This window comes from Mustela nivalis, assembly GCF_964662115.1.
Source record: "Mustela nivalis genome assembly, chromosome: X".
In the NCBI taxonomy this organism is placed as follows: domain Eukaryota; kingdom Metazoa; phylum Chordata; class Mammalia; order Carnivora; family Mustelidae; genus Mustela; species Mustela nivalis.
In genome coordinates, this window is record NC_139040.1 from 33,415,589 (window position 1) to 33,437,615 (window position 22,027).

The window sequence follows — 22,027 nt, forward strand, 5'->3', positions numbered from 1 at the left end:
TGAAGATATAGGACGTTTCTGTCCTACTGTTCCTTTGTAGTCACCCCTCACCAACTCAAAGCAACAATTTTCTTATATCTATCATTTTAGATTATTTTTGCCAGCTCTAGAAGTTCATATAAATGAATCCATAAGGCATGCTATTCTCTTTTTTTATTTCTTCTACTCTATGTTCAAAAAATTTTTTTCTCTTTCACTGAGTCTTAACAGAGTATTTAAAACGAACATATCACCTTGCCTTATCCTGTTGATTTATTCACTTAAATTTTCTTAACTTTCTCTTCAAGTTCATTGAATTCTCTAATACTACAATATTTGTCTAATGTGATACTGCCTTTTAAACTTACTGTGTTGTGTTAAAGAAAGCAATGGAGTGGGCTATTTGTGACACTTGCAACAGTGAGTTACAAGTCCAAGAACATGGCAAACCAAAGAAGCAATTGCAAAAGACAAAATCACTGGAAAAGCTTTCAAACACAAAATAGTGCATTGACTATTACATCCTCATATCTAGTACAGTGAAAATAAAGAAAACAATTATTTTGAACTGTGTATAAAGTATATATGTTTCAGAAGGAGAAGACTAAAACATGTTTCAGGGGATGTACTAGGACCTAATGATGTATGTTATTAGATATTATGAGATCGATTGCTTTAAATGGGAAGCATATTTTAAAAATCATACTTTGGGTAGAAAGCCCCAGTTTTTATTTTCAGGTTTCATGTACTTAAAATTCTTTCTTGATGATTATTATGTGAAATCAATGTATTTTCCAATATATTTTTAAGAGTACAATCAACCTCTTAAAATTATTTTAAGATCTGATTTTTCATTTGAGGTCATGGATACAACCCCAAATCTTTTTTGTCATTTTTATTGAGATAGAATTCACATGCTATACAAGTCACCCATTTTAAAGCATACAACTCAATGGTTTCTAGTTATACTCACAGAGCCGTATAACCACTGCCACAGTTTAGAATGTTTTCATCATCCTCAAAAGAAACCCTGTCTACATGTCACTCCTGACTACCTTACCTTCTACCTCCACCCAGATCCACCCCAACTCCAGCCAACAAGAAATCTTTTCTGTCTCTATATATAGATTTGCTTATTCTGGAACCTGCACACCTTTGAGAGATACACTTGCTGGGAATATCAAAGAAGTTGTTTCATACTAAGAAGAGTCGGCAAATAAAAGAAACTTTGTGGTTAGACTCAGGTAATACAGTCTTGATTAATTTGGATAAATCCTTAATTTTTTCACACTTCTGAATGTAATAAAATTTTGTAACTGAGTTTCTATCATCCCTATTTTTGTTACTCAATTTTTATTTTAGTACCACAAAATCAATAAAAAGGAAAGCATCCTCAAAGTACTCCTGTTCAAAAACAATTGATTTCAGAAAACTTCAGTTTCAAACTCTGGAAAGTTCCATTGCCAGTCCATTTCTTTCATTATTCCCATTCTATCCAATCAACACTTGGCAAAACTTGATGATTCTTTCCAGAAAGGAAGCATTTACATCAGAAAACTTTTAGGTGTGTGTTATGTGCAGTTGAATGCCATTAAGAAGCGGTTGATTCAAGCTTGCCATCTGTTTTTGTTTTTTGTTTTCCCCCCACCTAAATATCTAACATGAAACACACTTCCTTAAAATTACATCTATTCAGATGATTTTTATGAAGCAAAATTGTCTTTCATTCTTTTCTTTTTTTAAATAATTTTTTATTATGTTATGTTAGTCACCATACAGTACATCATTAGTTTTTGATGTAGTATTCCATAATTCATTGTTTGCATGTAACACCTAGTGCTCCATGCAATACATACCCTCCTTAATACCCATCACCAGGCTCACCCATCCCTCCACCTCCCTTCCCTTTAAAACCCTCAGTTTGTTTCCCAGAGTCCATAGTCTTTCATGGTTCTTTCCCCCCATCTGATTCCCCACCCTTCATTTTCCCCTTCCTTCTCCTAATATTCTCCATGCTATTCCTTGTGTTCCACAAATAAGTGAAACCATATGATAATTGACTTTCTTTATTCAACTTATTTCACTCAGCACAATCTCCTCCAGTCCCGTCCATGCTGATACAAAAGTTAGGTATTCAGACTTTCTGATGGCTGAATAATATTCCATTGTGTTTATGGACTACATCTTCTTTATCCATTCATCTGTTGAAGGGGATCTTGGCTCTTTCCACAGTTTGGTGATTGTGGACTTTGCTGCTATGAACACTGTTTTATTAGTAAATAATGATTCCCTCACCTTTAAAAATAAACTGAAATCTTTGAAGATACACACACACTTGATTTGCAGAAGTTGATATGTGACTGGTACCTCCTTGTTTTCCCTTTATTTCATTCTTTGCAAATATTGCCAATGACTAAGTAAATGTTACACAGAGAGTATATTTTGGACATGTGCACTTGGCATATTTTTTAGACTTAAGGATGTTAATCAAGGTGTCATGGAAAAAGTATACCCAACCTCTTGAGTGAGACAGACTTGGGCTTGATTCCTGGCTCCTCCTTGCATTAGTTACGTGTCTGGGCACATGGCTTAAATTCCCTGTGTCTCCTTTTCCTATTTATTATGGCTGTTGTGAAAATTACATGAGGGAATATATATACTTTGTCAAAAGTGCTGACTAGGATCAGGGGGTGGGGTCTCAGTATTTGTTAATTTCTTTCCCTTTGCCTCCCCTTTTTACAAGGTGTACACACGACTTCTTTACTGAACCACATCCTGCCTCAGAGAGTCTGCTCTGTATTTCCTAGATGAAATGGTAAATATAAGTAACAATTTCAGTAACTCTGTAGTTTAAAAGTTCTTACAAGAAGTTGAATCAATAGAAAATTGAAATCACTCAACAAAACCTACATTGCAGATTTTCCTGGGCTATGCATTTTCCTTCTGGTTACTGTTTCTGCCAGGGCACAATCCACATGAAAGTTAATGGTTTAAAATTTGCTTATGAGATATGTGAATGTTTCAGCTTGGTTTCAAAGTAATCCAGTATACTCAAGGCACACATGCAAGTGAATAATAGAAGAAGGATCACAAAAGTAAACAGACTTCATTCTATAAAATACTTTACTTTTTTTTTTTTTTACCTTTTAGATCATACCATTTAACTCATTTGTTTGTGTTATGATCACATCTTTCCATATTCTGTAATTCACAGATTCATTGTCCTTAAACCACATGAAGGTCACTGGTTTGTTTCCTTATAAAAATGACATAATGGATTAAAGCTGGAATTCTGTAGCTGATGACTCATGCCTGCATTTGTACATTTCAAGAGATGTAATTTATAGAAAGGAATCATCCAGCCTTGAGCTGTTTCAGACTTCAGTTGCTCTAGCAAATTAAAAACATAAAGACTAACATAAATAAATGCACACAACCTGTCAACGGGTCAGTCATCTAATTTGAACCACAAAAAATACTCTTGTCTTTTACACGATTCCTTCACACTTGTGAAAAAATATATATACATACATATATATGCATATATAATGTATATCATATCGTATACACACAGGGTCTCTTACCTGTATCAGTAAGATAAGAATGAAAGACATAATCTTGAAAGTATTCACATGTACTAATTTTCTGATTATTGAAGCCAATAATGTAAGTTCAGTTTCTATTTACTCTGGATTTATGAATCATAACATGATTCTCAAGGACAGTATGATGTAGTCAAAATTTTGAGGGCTTTCATTTACTATGCCATATAGCCTTTAAGAGGCAGTAGCCCATGGTGGAGAAGAACCTGATTTCAAATTTAAGAGATTTGGGTTCTCTTTGTAAGCTTTTGCCAATAATTAGCTGTGGGACCTGGAAAAATCAGGGACCCTCTTTAAGCCTTAACTTATTTATCACTGGAACACAAGCAATAGTAAGTGCGTTACGAATGTTATCAGTATACTTTAGTTGTATTGATTTGTTAAAGAGCTTGTGTTGATGTATTAATGTTTTCATAATGTCATCCATGTATTTTGGAATTGTGAAATACTTTGTTAATATTCCTAAAAATAGCAAGCTCTATAAATTATCTAATAATTATGAATGGCTCTTTTGGTATTGAGAATTAGTAGTCACTTGATATTCAGACAATTGGTTTTATCTGAGAGTTTAATCTACAGCTCATCATTTACTTACTTAATATAAGCCAAGGTATAATTCAGATATCTAAGGGCTTGCTAATCAGAAATAACTCATATGAAAAAAGCAAGCAATTCATATGACTCCTACTTGTAAGAAGCTTACTATTTCCTCTTGCATTATTCAACTAACTTAATCCATTACTATACAAACAGAAGGTGCTGAACTCATGCTTGCTAATTTATTTTTTAAATAAGTTAAGAGCAACAAAGTGGAGCATGAATGACTCCAGACTCACGGAGGTGTTTTTGTTTCTGTTTTTTACAAAAGTATTATGCATCTGAGAAGTTCTGTGAGTCAGTAAAAAAGAGATTTGGTCACGATATGTTTAGATGATAGTGAACAAGGCACCTGAGAGAGTTTATCCGCATTCATATTCCTTCTTCGGCTTTTGGGGCAAAAAGTTTTTTATATCAGTATTTTAATCCCATACAATTTTTTTTTTTTTTTTGTCTACTCCATTCACTGAAATTTCTCTAAGTTTCACTTAACAGTGGCTCTGGATTCCCAAATCCTTTAGGTAGGGCTCATATATTGGATCTCCATCTGGACTCCAAATTACTGGAGATCACAACTTAAGTGTTGTTACCTCTCCTGGGAGGCCTTGGAGTATGCAGTAAAATGTACTGTTAAACAGAACCCTAGCAATAATTAAATGTAATAATATATAAAGTTGGGGGAGAAAAACCGTTTCATTTTGAAGAATCTGAGAAAAATATTTCCTGAAGCTTTTCACAGTCAACAATCACTGTTTGAACCTCTGTTTTTTTCTCTCTACAACCTTCTCTCCCTTGGAAAGTTCTGAAATTTAGGTAAGCCAGAATAGTATGGATTGGACCAAACTCCTTTATCCCCAGGCTTGACCTGTCTCCAGAGACCCAATATCATATTTTCAGCTATTCAAAGAACATGTGATGGTGCATGTATATATTTCATCTTGCCAAATAAAATGTAAGTTCCTCCATGGTAGGAAGCACATCTCTCAAAAAAATGTTCTTTAAATACTAGCTTGACAGTTCTGCAACTCTAGGAAGAAATGCTATATTCTCTGTCATGTTTTTACAATGTTGGTGTAATTCAGCTTCAAAAAAATATTTTTAAAGTGATGATGATAGAAATCTAAATGAGTATTCAGCTAGATCTGGAGTAGGCTTGAGTGGCACAGGTTAAAATCTGGCTGAGGACCAAAGTTTGAATAGTTCCTTTAATAGTACTTTATGTCAACATAAATGGTATAACTTTAGATTCATTAAAGATAGTAATAAAGGAGCTAGATATCATTTTCAGGAGAAAGTAATTAGAAATCGAAAAGAACACAGAAAGGAGTCATGAACAAGGTATAAATGACCTTTTTTATTCTCTGTCAAACCATCTGCGGTCACCCTCAAAGACTCAAGAGTTCTGAATACAAATACAGCAAATTGAATACTCCCCATAAAAGAAAGGTTCTGATACAGGGGAAAAAAGATAATATGAAATGTAATTAAAGGACTCAAGATGACTATATGCCCACAAATGTCCTTTTTCTTTTGAGACCCTTTATAAAGTAATAGCTTACATATGCAATTAAATCTAGGAATATATTAAAGGAAAAGACAATTTGTAGTCATAAGGCTCAATTATAAACTAAGCATTGACAACACTGATTTTCTGCAAGATACTAATGAAATCTGTAGCTATAGACAGTTTAATTTAAACTACCTAAAAATGGTTATGTTTAATTTGTGATTGAGAGCAGTGATGTCTTAAATTTGCTTTAATCAACAAAAGGCAAAAGGAAGGGACATTTTCACTCATTTCGTGGCCTTTACAGAATCATTTCAAATTTAGGTTTTGGAGTGAAAGGAAAAGGGCAAAATCAAGATCCTAAGTGAGACTTGACTTTAGATTGTCTAAGGAACTCTTTTTTTTTTTTTTAAAGATTTATTTATTTATTTATTTGACAGAGATCACAAGTAGGCAGAGAGGCAGGCAGAGAGAGAGGAGGAAGCAGGCTCCCTGCTGAGCAGAGAGCCCGATGTGGGACTTGATCCCAGGACCCTGGGATCATGACCTGAGCCAAAGGCAGAGGCTTTAACCCACTGAGCCACCCAGGCGCCCCTGTCTAAGGAATTCTTAAGTAGTTGAAGAAGAGTTATGACAATTACCTTCTAGGCTACAAAAATAAACTACATGAGCATTATTATTTGGAGTGGATTTTCGGAACACAAAAGTGCTGGTATTTTCATAGATTGTAGCATTGGAAATAACCTTAGTAATCCATTCAGTCTGATTTACTTTTTTAACAGGTAAGAACATAGAGGCTGATAAAAGACTAGAATGCAAGTCATTTAACTCTAAATTTGTACTCTAAAAACCTTTCCCCACAGTGCTCATGTGCTCTTACATATTAATTATTCAGCATATATATATTGAAAGAACCCACAATGTGTAATGGTCTAATGATGTATGCAGAGGGTAGTTGGGGTAGAGGTATAAACATGAATAATAAATAATTTTGTCCTCTGTGATTTCATAATCCAATAGGAAAGATAAGGCTCAAATTAAAAAGCAAGATGATGTGTTTAAAACCTTGAACACTAAGCCTGGCACCTGGGTGACAGAACTTAAACCTAAAAAACAGAAAACAGACAAACAAAACCAGATGCAATACAGTGTGCCATGTAAGTAGCACAATTAATGATGTCCATTTTTGTTCAGATTAGAAATTCAAATTTTACTATTCTTATGTATGTAGGTGTCAGCCTGGATAATTTTTTAAAGATTTTATTTATTTAGAGAGATAGAGAGCATGCACGAGTGGGGAGAGGGGCAGAGGGAGAGAATCTCAAGCAGACTCCCTCCTGAGTGCAGGGCCTGACATAGGGCTTCATCCCATGACCCTGAGATCATGACCTGAGCCACAATCATGTCATTCACTTACCTGACTGAGGCACCTGGGTGCCTAGAGAAAAGTTGTTTTATGACCAGTAGTCCCTTTATACAAAATCATAACACATTTAGTTTTACGTATTCCATCTTGGCTTTATAATCTGCATAATGACCTTAGTTCCTTCCATAACCCCACCTTAATTAAATAGTACATCTTTCTCTGAATTAAGAATGTGACTGTTTCCTAATGTGGCCCATTACCTGGAGTTCATTACCTCATGACCCACCATGCGGTCTTTTTATTTCACCGTGACATTTGGCATCTGGTTGCTATTAACCATATATATGCTTCGCCCAGAAGTTGGGCAGCATGATTTTGTGGCACTGTGCTGTGCATGGGCGATGTGCAAGGTTCAAACATGTGCAAGGCTCTGAAGTGAGCCGTAAGGCACTAACCCAGAGATTCTATAATCATCATGGGAATGAAAAGGGTGAAATTTTTGAGTAGTATTTGGTAAAAATAATTTAGAAGCTATATTGATGGATTTCACTGAGAATACATGGAGAAAGGTGATCCAACAATGACTACAAGACAGAAAGAACAAGCATTATTTCAAATTTCATGAAAAAGTAATGTGGGAGGAGGGATAGAGTACTTTTTAAACTTCTAACAATGTAAGTGTGTTGTGCTACAGAAATAAATGTACTTGGGCTCCTGGGTGGCTCAGTAGGTTAAGCATCTGCCTGCCATTTAGGTCATGATCCCAGGGTCCTGGGATAGACTCCTGCATTGGGCTCCCTCCTCAGCCGAGACCCTGCTTCTCTTTCTGTCCCTCCCCTTGCCTGTGCTCTCTCTCTTTCTCTCTCACAAAAATAAATGAATAAAAATACTTTTAAAAAAGAAAGAAATGTACTTTTATTTGATCTTGTTGCTTCATCTAAATCAATAGACTCAGAATATCAATTATAGATATGAACACATTTGATGTTGTCTATACCATAAATTACAGAACTGTATTATTATTATTATTATTATTATTATTATTGAGAGAGAGAGAAAGAACACGAGCAGGTAGGAAGGGGAAGAGGGAGAGGGAGAGAGAGAATCTCTAATGTCCAATGAAACCTGAAGTATACAGTAGACCCTCAATAGATACTTGCTGAAATTCCGTAATTGTTACAAGCTTTTTATTCACCTTCATTACGTAGTTGGCTAATTTGACAGATAAACGCGGATCATGAGTTTTGTCAATTGACTTACAAAACATTTAGATAATGGGCTGAAGTTTGGTAGTAGAAGCAGCAAAGGTTGAGGTAGACCATTATCCAATGAGAGGAAGATAATGAACAGTCAAACTAAAGAATCAGCACGTGTTAACTTAAGATTTTGGAAAGGAAGAGTCATTGTATCAGACAGAAAGTATAACAGTGGTTGCCTGGGGTTTGGGCTGGAGGGGAAATTGTTTGGAGGGTATAGAAGCTTCAGTTTTACAAGATGCAAAGAATAACAAAAATGGTTGGAGGTGATGGTTGCACAGATGCAGAATGGTTAAAAGAAGTTGACTTTTGGGGTGCCTGGGTAGCTCAGGGGGTTAAACCTCTGCCTTTGGCTCAGATCATGATCTTGGGGTCCTGGGATGGACCCCCACGTCTGGGGAGCCTGCTTCCTCCTCTCTCTCTGCCTATTTGTGATCTCTGTCAAATAAATAAAATCTTAAAAACAAAACAAAATAAAAGAAGTTGACTTTTATGTGCATTTTATGACAATAAAAATCATGTAAAGAAAAAAGAAGTAACCATCCTAATAGAAGATATCTTACAAAGGGAAAAAAGAGTCATTATATCTACAAGAAGTTTTTGGGCTTACAGTTCTACCATCTTCATCAATTCTATTCATTTGTTTATACTGATTTTCTAAGTAGGAATAGAAACACGAAGAGAAGACGAGAGAAATAAGTCTATGGAGAAACCAGCTCATTTATGCTTTCTTAAAACTTGGTTTAAAAAAATTTTGTTGGAGAGATACCAGATCCTTCTTGTTTTACTTCCACCAAGAATAAAATCACCAAATTCTCTCTGTATCTATTTTCGACTGACATTACATTTAATAATGTGAGATATGGGAATATTAGCCTCTTGGGAATCAGTGACTAACGAAACAAAACAAAAAAAAAAGAATCTAGAACAATCTAACCACAAGCCACTAAACATTAAAATATTTTTTAATGTTTTTCTAATCTAAGATTTTAAAAAACCTAACAGAGTCCTGATTTTACCACTCATAGCAATTCATTAATAGTAACCTCTGATTTCCTATTATAAAAACGAGGTAATAAAGCTCTTATTTACAAATTTATTTGTTGCAAAGGCATTTGGGAATTGTTATTTTTTTTAAAGATTTTACTTATTTATTTCACAGAGAAAGAGATCACAAGTACGCAGAGAAGCAGGCTGAGGGAGAGGGGGAAGCAGGCTACCTGCTGAGCAGAGAGCCGGATGTGGGGCTCCATCCCAGGACCCTGAGACCATGGCCTGAGCTGAAGGCAGAAGCTTAACCCACTGAGCCACCCAGGTGCCCTGGGAATTGTTATTTTAAAAAGAAAAAAAGTTCTGCTCCACTCTGAACCGTCAACTCATACCACAAAATGAGTGTAGACCTTTGAGGTTACTAATTAAAAACTAAAAAACAAGGGAATGTTATAGCCAGAATATGGAATTGATCCTAATCATTGATCATTACCTTTACCAGATATGTATGTGGCCAAAAGAATAAGGTCTCTCTTTCTCTCCTTTATATCTATCTATCATCTATTTTATAAAATATTTCTATATATTTATAGTTATGTATTTCACTGTAAATGAACTGAAAAATTAAAACTGCATAAGATAGGGCTAAGCTTTAGTTGTAAACTAGGTTAAGAATATTTATAATTTCTTAATTGTTCTAAAATGTGTTGAGAGAGATGACATGACATCATTTTAGAGAAATCTGTTATTCTGTTAGATGCTTTGAGTTCTTAAGTTTTATTGGCCAGATGTGCTAGAAATTCTTCTCTATTACTTCCTTCATCTTCTTTCACCTTTAACTACTGGAACATACATTCCTAGGAGGATGGATGGATGGATATATAGATATAGATATAAATATAGATTTAGATTGATCATATATATATATATATATATATATATATATATATGGCAATACAATTAATCAAGATATGTTAATTGGGCAAGGAGTTTGCTGTATATGTGGGCTGCTCAGCAAAAGCTTTATGCAAGAGGTGGGCCTTAAACCAGACCTTGAAGACCAGGCAGAATTTAGATAGGTTTGGGAGGGGAAGCACCAACCACAGAACTGAACTTCCCCATTTTACTCCAGGTTTTCTAGCAATAAATTATTGTTGAATTGCAAGTCATAGTTTTTGTGTCATTAAAATGGAAGTAGTAAATGGAAATAGTTTTTTTTTTCAACCAATTAAAAAAAAAAAAAAACCAAAGCCTTTAAGCATACAGACTTTTTTGTCAGTATGTTTTTCCAAACTCTTCACTAACTTTAAGTACTGTACTCGGATACAGTCTTCCTACCCGAGTTCAGACCAGTAAACTAAAAATTGACAATTACTTGCTGCAGAACCTATTTTCCAAACCACGATTATCAAATTCTTTCTTCTGATGTCAGTGTGTAAAGGTACTACAGCGCAAATGGGATCAGACAATACTTCAATCCTCTCTGATACATGAGAAATAATTTTTTAAAAGATTTTATTTATTTATTTGACAGAGATCATAAGTAGTCAGAGAGGTAGGCAGAGAGAGAGGGGGAAGCAGGTTCCCCGCTGAGCAGAGAGCCCAGGACCCTGGGATCATGACCTGAGCTGAAGACAGAGGCTTAACCCACTGAGGCACCCAGGTGCCCCGAGAAATAATTCTTAATGACCCTTCTGCTCCTTCCAGTCTCAGAACTCTAGGATTTCAATTTTTCTGGTCAATTTCTATGTAGGCAACTGTATATAAAGGACTAAATTTGAGTGGCCTTTGTTGTGGTGTCACATAGGACAAGCCACACACACTTTTGTGTCCAACTTAATGTCATGACACCTTTTTCCAGTCACTCTCTGTACATACCAGCATTATTTCCCTGATTTTATTTCAATCTTTAAATGATCAGTTACACCAGTTAGGATGGCCAAAATTAGCAAGACAGGAAACAACATGTGTTGGAGAGGATGTGGAGAAAGGGGAACCCTCTTACACTGTTGGTGGGAATGCAAGTTGGTGCAGCCACTTTGGAAACCAGTGTGAAGATTCCTCAAGAAATTAAAAATAGAGCTTCCCTATGACCCTGCAATTGCACTCCTGGGTATTTACCCCAAAGATACAGATGTAGTGAAAAGAAGGGCCATCTGTACCCCAATGTTTATAGCAGCAATGGCCATGGTTGCCAAACTGTGGAAAGAACCAAGATGCCCTTCAACGGACGAATGGATAAGGAAGATGTGATCCATATACACTATGGAGTATTATGCCTCCATCAGAAAGGATGAATACCCAACTTTTGTAGCAACATGGACGGGACTGGAAGAGATTATACTGAGTGAAATAAGTCAAGCAGAGAGAATCAATTATCATATGGTTTCACTTATTTGTGGAGCATAACAAATAGCATGGAGGACAAGGGGTGTTAAAGAGGAGAAGGGAGCTGGGGGAAATTGGAAGGAGAGGTGAACCATGAGAGACTATGGACTCTGAAAAACAATCTGAGGGGGTTGAAGGGGCGGGGGGTGGGACATCGGGGTACCAGGTGGTGGGTATTATAGAGGGTACGGATTGCATGGAGCACTGGGTGTGGTGCAAAAATAATGAATACTGTTATGCCGAAAATAAATAAAAAATAAATTAAAAAAAAAAGAATTAATGCATCTCCACTTGAGGGATCTGTTAGGAAGCAGGCAAGCTTCTATAGGAGTAATCCAAGCAGGAAAATTCCAGATTTTGGTTATAGCAAGGAGGTGGAGGAAGTGTTCAGTGAAAAAGCCTAGGATCCTTCCTTTCCGGTACATTGCTGTCCAAAAGAACTTTCTGCAATGATGGAGATAGTCTGTATCTGCACCATCCAATAGGTAGTCACTAGCCACTTGTGGTTGCTGAGTAGCTAAAATGTGGTCTGTGAGACTGAGGGACTGAATTTATAATTTTACTTCATTTCAATTAATTTAAATTTCAATAGCCATTATGTGTATGTAAGTATGTAGTATGTGGTTCTAAAGACTGTTCGACAGCTGTCAGTTGATTTATGCTTAGTTATTAATAGGTAATGACAAAAGTAAGTTACCCCTCTGAGTGAATGTTTGTATTTAAAGGAGACAGTGACTGAAACTGGAAACTCCTCAGCATAGAGTTTCAAGTGCTGCTGCAAACCATGAAGGCTACTAATTTGGGGGCCAGAAGCCCTTTGTAGTGCTTCTCAAATTCAATCAGGTAACAGTTCCTCTGTGAACAAAGTTAACGCTAATGAAGAAAATTGACTTTACCAAATGCCAACTATATATACAACATTGTAATAAACAAGTATCTTAGTAAACTGCAGATGGCACAGTCTTAAACACAGCTGAAACGAGGAAGGATTAGACGGAATGAAGTTGAGATGCTGGGTACAGGGAGGGGAAAAAAAACATAATTAAGATTCCTGCTTGTGTGCATCTTATTTGAGCTCCTGCTTTTACTACATCATTTGTGTATAAAATGTCAGAAATGACTGCCAAAGAGTTGTCGTGTGTGACCATTAGATTCAATCTGCTAGTGACTGGCTAAATAATAGTGCAGCTTAACCTCTTGGTGGGTTTCAATGTTCCTCATTTAAAATGGAGATCACAAGCATATGGGTGGCTCAGTGGGTTAAGCCGCTGCCTTCCGCTAGGGTCATGATCTCAGGGTCCTGGGATGGAGTCCCACATTGGGCTCTCTGCTCCACAGGGAGCCTGCTTCCCCCCCCCCTCTCTCTGCCTGCCTCTCTGTCTACTTGTGATCTCTCTCTGTCAAATAAATAAATAAAATCTTTAAAAATAATAAAAAAATAAAATGGAGATCACGAGGCTGTCTTGCTGCCACGTTGTCAGTATGTTTTGAAGAAAGTCCCTGATGGATGGCTCAATTGATGGAACACTCATTGAGCTGGTGATTGGAGGTTTCTGAGACTTGAGAGTACACAAGTTGTAGATAAAATAATATAGATACACTGGAGCAGTGACACATAAATGATAATAATAAACAAATACAGCTTTGTGCAATAACTTAAAAATTTTAAATGCTTAATATCTGTGTTCTTCACAATAAGCATATAGGATTAATATATTATTACATTAATGTATAACATACTATCATATGTTTTTATATTACAATAATATATGTTATTAACTCCAACTTACGGTCAGGTTTTCCTGGTTTGCTCATGGCCATCCAGGCTGTTAGTGATACTAATTTACTATTTCTTCCACTAGACAATGCTAATCTTTACCAGATGCGCTACTACAATAATCTCAATACAAGCACTATAGATTCTTATTTTGTGAGATATTCCATTGCTATAAGAATTGGGTGGTAACAGGTTCTTTGATGATAATGCCGAATAGCCGGGAAGCTTCTGGAGACACGTTAACCTGGGACTTATTTGCCTGGAGGCTCAGAAAGCGACCACCTTCTTCCATCTCAGAACTTAAGCAATTGATTAAGAGTAGCTGAAGATACTTGATGTTGGTTTTGGACAATCTCTCTCTCAAATTTTGTTTTAATTTTTGTGTTTCCCTTGAGTAGAGAGAAATAACTTTGACTTGAAGGAAATAATTGGGATAGTAAAATAACAGAATTCTTGTTGGCTTCATATTGTTATTCAGATGTAGGTATTCACCAGCTAAATGCAGAAATGTTCCTAAATAATTAAATTACAAATGGTAGTGGTAATCCTGCACATCTCTCAGGATTTTAGAATTTATTTTTCAGACGAAAAATCCACGGCCTGTAAATTGCTGGGGGGTGAGATGCCCATGTTTGCTTAAACCTTTGGTGGATCAGTCCAACACTGTATCAGAGATGCTAGGTTTTTAAGATTTTACCTGTATTGTTAAAGAAATAAACATCTTTTCCCCAGGTAGCCTTGATAGCACAAAGAAAATATTTTTTTATTCCATTGCCGTAAGTTAATCTATAAGAATACCTTGAGAGATGGAAGGAAAAAAATCCAATGTTACCAATAAAAGGAGAATATCTAACTCATCATAGGTCTTGTTATGAAAACCATGTGAAATGTAATATATGTAATGCTTCTGGCTCCATGCCTGGCGTCCAGCAGGTTCGCAAAAATGTCAGCTCTCACCTCTTCCCATGAATTCATACTGAACCAAAGCCTGTCATGTTATTATCTGAAAATATCATCATCCTCATCCATGACAGCTCTAGATATAGATCCCTCAGGAAAGCATAGGAAGGGTTAATAACCTTCTATAGATTATGCAGATAGAAAAACACTGCCATTGTTGACTTAAGCACCCCAGATCCTACCTTTAAATTGCAATCACAAGCCTTATCCAACTTCGGGAATTTCAGGACTTACCTTGGGCTTGTTGCTGTAGATGATAATAGCTATTAGGAAAGAAATTGCATGGATGAAATAAATAAATATTTTACTTCCTCCCCCAGAGGATTAGAACATATTTAAGGAATAAAAAAATTAATTATATATTTTCCCAAAATACAGAAAAAATTATTTAATTACCCCCACCCGTGGCAGGGGTGAGGTGTGTGGGGGAAGGGTGGAAATACCTCTCAAAGATCAAGGTATCAGGGTGCAAAAAATTATACTCTTCCTAAAGGATGATGTTCAAGGTGACTTAAATACTGACAAAAAAAAAAAAAAAAAAACCAAAGCACCAACCCACAATGATTATGGTAGATATCTTCTTTTTCCCCCCTGTGGGGCATGTCAGTTGGCCCTTTTCATTGTGTCTACACATCCGTGGTCAACTACAGTAACACCTTGTTTCTACCGTGTTCATGTTTTGACTGTCAGAATGGCTGATCTGTGGATAAACTTCTTTAACATTTAAACTCTAGAACCCAGATGTCCTTTTGCACCACTGCGTGTGAGGTCACGAATGTCTGCAAACTGGGGAGCTCAGTGGTTACTCACTGCGCAGCGTCTTCCCCAACCCCAATTATTTTAGCTAAGTGCTATTCCCCCTAGAGCAAGGTTCCCTCCGCTAGCCTGCCTAAAAGGTATGTGGTGAGGGGCATATGCACTTAGTGGCTCAGCAACCAGAGGTTTCCTTGGATGGGACTTGTGATGGTAAATATTAATGAAGAAGCTGAGCGGTACTGGCAATGATTCTCGACCAAATTAGATATTTTCTAAGTGCCAATGTCGCCCGCTGAATCTGAGTGGAGGAATGCTGTTGCTTAAAATAAAGGGGTCTTGAGCACAATACTTGATCACCTCAGGTCGCATACTACCCAACCGGAAGCAAAAGGCAAAGGGCACGGCGCAAAAAAAAAAAAAAAAGAAAGAAAGAAAGAAAGAAAGAAACAGACACAGGGACACGTTTTGCAATGACGAACTTTATGTGGCTTCAGGAACAGCAACCTGTTCTCACACTTAGCAATTCCGAGGTACACTGTAAGACTGCCGGTCAGGTTAAACTGAGTTAATGAACCGGAATAAGAGGCAGCACTGGAGACTTCCGCAATCCTTTTCAAAATATAGTGACTTAGGTAAACTAATTCATAAAAGGCTCGCTGAATGCCCTTATACTCTCCTCTTAAACTTACGTGACCATCAGCAGCGCTGTTCAAATTCAGCCCACAGCTGTTAGACCCAGACACAGATCCGCAGTGTTCATCTCCCCGGAGTTACCCGTGTTCACTCAGACCCTCCGAAAACTGGGGTCGGTTTTTAATGAGAACATCATAGAAGATCCCTCGCCCCATTTTGCTCCCACGATCCCAAGCCTTGTGCCCCCCTCCCACCTTCCTGAAATCGGATTTCTTAAAAACGTAGCCCGTATCCCCAATTCAGTTGCACCTTCCGCAGCCAGAACCTCTGCCCAGAGACACCCGCGTTCACTCTCCCCCCCGCCCTTCATTTCTTGAGACCCCATGCCCGCCTCCTGTTTCTCTCTCAGCAATCCGGGCGCTGAATTCTCGAGACCACCACCCCCGCCCCTCGCCATCCGCCCAGCCCCTTCATCTCCAGTCCCCGCTTCCCAACCTCCTTTGAGGTTTCAGTGCCCCTCCCGTGGAACTAATAACCTCTCTCCTCCCAGAGACCCCAGTCTGTCCGTGAGCTGCTCGTTCAGAGTCTTTCCCTACCCCCCGCTCCCCACCTCCCGCTCGGACCAGCGCAGTTCTGCAAGCTGCAACCATCCGGGACCTGTCCCCGCTCCCCACCCCATCCCCCGCCTAAACCGTTAGGGTCTCGGCTATCGATGCCGCCCGGGGCTCCAACTTACCACAAGCGTCCGGGAGGAAGACAAGGCAACGGTCGCCGCGGCGGCAGCTAGACGACAAACGGACCCGGCTGCAATCGCCCAGCGGAGCCCGCGGCAGTCAGTGCGCTGCGCTGCGCTGCGCGCCGCAATCTCGCGCCTCGGCGGAGGGAGGGACGGAGGGAGCTCGGCGCGATAGTGAGCACCGGCGAGTCGACCTCCTGGGCGACCGTGCACCCCCGGACAGGTTTGGCTGGTTTTGCTCCACTATCTTACTCTAGCTTAGTAACTGACCACCTCCAGCATCTCTGCACTATTCGCGTCTTCTTTCTTCTTCGATGGCCCCTAACTAACTACACTACTCTAAACGGACGAAGGCCATCACGCGAGCGCCACGACGATCTCGACGACTCCGACGACAACGGTGTGCAAGAAGGAAGAAAAGTTCATATGCAATCGCAGGTAAGGGGCGGCAGGCCGATGGAGCAGCCAAGGTTGGCAATCTAGCTGCTCCAAAGGCAGGATCAGAATGATCGGTGCGCCGTAGGCTGTGAGCTTCCTCGGCGAGCACCAGAGCGCCTACCCCGCGCTGGCGATGCTGCACCGCTCTCTTGGGCCAAAACCGGAGGAGGGGTGGAGCCAAGAGCGACCAATCAGCGCTCAACGTTACACTGCCCCCGGCCTGTTTGGGCCGTCTCTTAGTGCATCTGGAACCTGCAGGCAGGGGGCGCGAGACCCCATGGTGGTGGTGGTGGCGGTGGTGATTAACTTGATTTATGAGACCTGGAGACTTGTGGGGGTACCGGGGTCATGGGGGCGTCTTTCTCAAGAATGCACCCTTAAAAATTGAAAAAAAAACACTCTACACACACACACACACACACACACACACACACACACACACCCTTAACATTTTCTAAGTCTCAGAAGTTCTACCAAGCTTTGAAACTCCTTCGGAGGTTCCGGGCTCCAACTCCTAACCCCTTTCCCCAACTGGAACAACTGAGGCATTCACAAGGTCAAGCACATTTAGTGAGCAAAGGCCGAGGTTCTCGGTCCCTCTTTCCCCTTTGTCCCTAACCTCAAATGCAGTGAAGGGAGAAAGGAAGACACTTGGCCTCATGCCCCAAGAGGGCACAGCTTAGTCTCCTTCTTGACCCCACAGCCCTCGCTAGGTGCTTAGAAAGACACCCCCAAGAAACACACTTAGAAAGACATTGCCTAAAGGAGGGCAGCTCCTTTGGGTTTCTGAAGTGGGGCTGCACCTATTTCTCCGGTCCAGAGCCTGAGGCCCACAGCCAGTAGGTTGTCCAGCCGCTGGGAGGGCTGCCTTGGCATGGTCAAGACAGCAGGGTAAGGAGGGAACAGCAAAAGCTCCGTTTTGGCACCTAACGGGATGCCTAGCTGCAGTCCCGCAAGCAGAGCTCTTCTCTACTGGCTCCCAGGAGCCACCGGGCAGGTGCCTGCGGTGTCCGGGCTGCCCCGGGAGAAGGGGGGTGGTCGGAGCCACCTTGACCACGACACCTAGGAGGTACCAAGACCAAACTTAGAGATGGAGAAGATCCCACTGAGAGGGGGGCAAAGGAGATTCCTTCTAAGAAGAAATGGGAAAGGGGGGTTGTCTCCGGTCTTGGCTGAGGCTCCGTGGCGATATACCGAGGGCCGCGGGAGAAGTGGGGACTGGATCCCTGCCGGTCCCTGGTAGCTGCACCTAAGAAAGAGATCGAGACCCCGGTTTGGCTACTTAAGACCAGATCGCAGAGCGCCGATTATGTGAAACAGGCGACAGGGGAAGCCTTACAGCAGCTAAGAGGATCGAACTCCAGGGAGTGCAGAGGGAAGGAAGCATCTGGCTGCTCTGGGGACCTTTCACCTCATTAGCCCCAAAAGTTAGGGTTGGGGAAGGAGGTGGGAGCAATGCTAGGAGTTGGGTCCTATCCTTATTCCCAGTCACTTCTTTCTGTGCCTTGGTTTCCCAATTTGGAAAAGGAACGTATTGGTTTATTTCAATAGGGCTTTTGGGAATCCTAGGATTCCCTCCATCCCCACTGAATTCAGACACTTTTGCAGCATTCTGATTTTAATTTGGCAGTGAACATACTGTCCGCACCCAAGTTCTGTTTCGCAAAGGAAAAACCCATCGCAGTTTTCTTCATTAAACAGTAGCATCTGTTGAATGCTACTGTATGATGCCGCACCGGTGGCGGCGACAGCGCTGCCAAGTCCACGGACTGCACAACGTTCACATCTTTAGAAATGCTATGTTAGCGAACAGTAATTTATAAATATTGAAGAGAAAAATGTATGTTTTCTTTTTAAATAATTAAGCACTCATCTTTTAAAATTCCCCAAGTATCCTTTTTCTCTATCCCCGTGAGCACACGTTGCTTCGTTCTGGCTTTTGCGGAGGGACTTATTTATTTTGTTGGAAGCTGAGACATTAGTTTTACTTTTAAATATGTAAATATCAATCTCTGTGATACATTCTCCAGGCAATATGGACTCTGCTGAGCCCAGAGCCTGAGATAGCATCTACCGAAGCCCGGGACCTCACCGGCTCCCTAGAGAGCTGGCTTAGAGCCGCTGATCGCAATAACAATGATGAGGATGAGTGTGATAATCATAATCATAATAATTATTACGGTTACTACTACTACTGCTACTACTAATACTATTATTATTACTACTACGTATCTCGCTGTTTAGGCTGTTATCTCTTGCTCCTCGAGAAAGGCAAAAGTACTGAGAAGGACCCGGGGTGAAGCCCACTCCGGGATGGGTAAGGTTCCCGGTGCATCACGGAGTTAGCTAACCCGGCGGCGGGCTGAAGCGCGCCTGGGCTTCCGAATGCGAGTACACACGGGCAAGCAAATTTGCCTTTGAGCGGCGCTCGCTGAGTGGTCAGGAGCCGGTAATCCTGAGCCAGAGCCGGGGACGCAGTCCGGCTCTGGGCACGGGGTTCAGCCAGGAGCGCCAGCTCCACTTTCAGGGCACAGGCGGTGCATACCACACTTTGGGTTCTGTAGGTGGCGGCCTGGCCCAGCGCTAGCGGATTCGATGGGGTTTGGTGGTTTTGGCAACACTAACCGGGAGAGTATAGTGCAAGGAGTAATTTAGGGCGCACTTTAAGATCGGGAAAGCAAACTCAAAACAAGCACATGCCGGCGCGCTCTGCGGTCGCCAGAGAGGTTTTCTGGAACTCCTGCCTGAACTGTCCCGGGGAATCAGCTGAGGGTTTTCCCGGCTTTCCCTTCTCTTCCTTAGGTGTATGGAAGTTTTCCCTGGAAAGAGGAGCCATTTACTGTGAAATCCTCGGCTTTGACGCAAATCCCCAGCGGTCTCAGGAATAGTTCTCCAAAACGTGCCAGTTTTCTAAGGATATAGACACGCTTTTGCAACTCACACCAGGGGGATTCCCCTCATCTCAAATATGTACCTTTCCAAAACTCCAGGTTTAAAATTCAGGAAGGATTTAAAGAAGATTGTTACCAAGTAGATAAAAGTTCCCCGTGTTTTTAAGACTTTGGGAACGTTCTTATGAACAATGGTAGCCCACTGGAAAAACCTACTTCTTTATTTATTACTATTTCTCCTCTTGACCAGAGAACCTTATTATAACAAACGTAAAGGATTATAGGTTTCTAGACTATCCTTGATTTATTGATAAGCGTCCTGGTTCTTGAAAAATATTCCAAGGCAGATATTTTTGCAGAGCAAAAGAAACTACACAAAAAATTCTACCTGGAGATTTTTACTACAGGACGTAAATGCAAGACATTTTGATATTCCTTCCATATATGTAGGTCTAAAGGAAATTCTGATAGAGGGTTCTTTTTGGTGATTTTACAATTGTATCAGGTAATATTTTCAGCATTTCATATTTTTGCTTAACCGGAAAAAACCAGGATCATATCCATAATGTCCATCATTGAGGCATGATAAACGAAGAGATAAACTTTCATATTATTTTACATAGTAAATTTCTCCTTTACAGTTCCTTAAGTGGGGTCATTGAATATGAAAAAAAAATCTTAGATACAGATGGCTCATTATACAGGAAATCTTTTCAAAGTTTTTAGGATTATTTTTAATGAAAACCAATGCAGTTGAACTCTATGTGCTGTGTAGGAAGGCAGGGGGCAGTCTCTGATCACGCCAGTCTTTCTCTGAGTGCAGCTTGTTTTTGGAAAGATCCCTGTTTTAGCGAAAAACAACAAGCAACTCTGGTTCTGTGATACTCTCATCCCTGGTTGGAGAAAAAACTGAAAATCTCTGGGGAAGATTTGGAAGTTCCCGTCTACATATTTTTGTCACTTCTCAGAATTAAAAGGTAGATCAAGAATGAGAATATGTGCTTATTATTATTCAGTAACAGATGTTACTGAATTAACGTAATTGTATCTGACATCTTTATAGTTGTGACTTCTAGCGTTCAAGTATATATTTTTTAAAAACCTACAATATACACATGTCAGTTTGAATAGGGAGAGGTATGGCTTCTAGTAGCCTCACCAAGGAAGAGGAAGAGCAACAAGCTACTTAGATGTCAGTTCTTCAGAGAAACATGGGTTTTCATGTAGCACATTTATGCTATGATGGACGCATTTTATATTATGGACATGCATTTCATTCTTCCAACACAGAATGAGAAGGATGGCAATTAGGGCCTTTTGTTTAAATTAAACAGAGATTGAAAGGCAACTGTGGTTTTTCTTTCATTCCTAGCCCTGAACTATCATCAGTTTGCTGCCTCTACATCTTATTCGGATTCTTTCAGACCACTCTGATCTCTACTGTGCATTCCTACAGTAATTAGGACTTCTGTTATGCATGACAATATTTGCTTGTTTGAGATTTGTCTCCGAAGTTCATGCGTGTGGCTTTCCTGGTCTGTAAATCAATATTATTGTGCTATTTCAAATGAAGTATGCCATTGTGCTTTGCTAGCTGATTTCTTCTTTTCTTTTTGTAAGAACCATCTCCTCAACCAAATTAGAAGTATCTCAGGGGAAAGGGTTTACTCATATTCTTTTCATCCTCTACTTTGTTCCTGTTTATCCTACTACTGGGCAAAAATAATATAAATAATAATAACTATTAACCGTTGACACAAAAAGGGTTAGGATGAAAAGTCAAGAAGCACAGGGCTGGTAAATCCTGAATTTTTCAAGGACCTGAATATAAATATAGAAGTGTTTACTAAATTGGCCCTTCATGCAAAGAGATCATGACAATTTGAATGGACCAGGATAAAACTTAATAAGAAAAAAATGTAAGATGCTGAATTGGGGATACCAAATTTCTGTGCACAAATTTTGGTCATGGTGGATTTTAGTTGGCATCTGGCTCAACAAGTCCTCACTGTGATATGATTGCCAGAAAAACCTAATTTTATCTCGGGCTTTTGCAACTTTCATTGAAAGAGGACAAGAATAGGACCTATTTGGTACTTCCAGGCACAGTATTTAAAGAATGAAATCAGTAGATTGTGTTAGGAGGGGGCT

General features: G+C 39.7%; 1 protein-coding gene across 1 annotated transcript in view; it reads right to left on the reverse strand.

Annotated features, from left to right (window-relative positions):
• The window catches only part of HTR2C (5-hydroxytryptamine receptor 2C), a 286,229-nt gene extending 269,134 nt beyond the window's left edge, over positions 1-17,095 (reverse strand). Inside the window, exon 1 of the mRNA XM_082716398.1 lies at positions 16,548-17,095. The gene's annotated coding sequence lies outside the window, so the exon portion shown is untranslated. The remainder of the gene's footprint in view (positions 1-16,547) is intronic.
• Between the last annotated feature and the right edge of the window lie 4,932 nt (positions 17,096-22,027).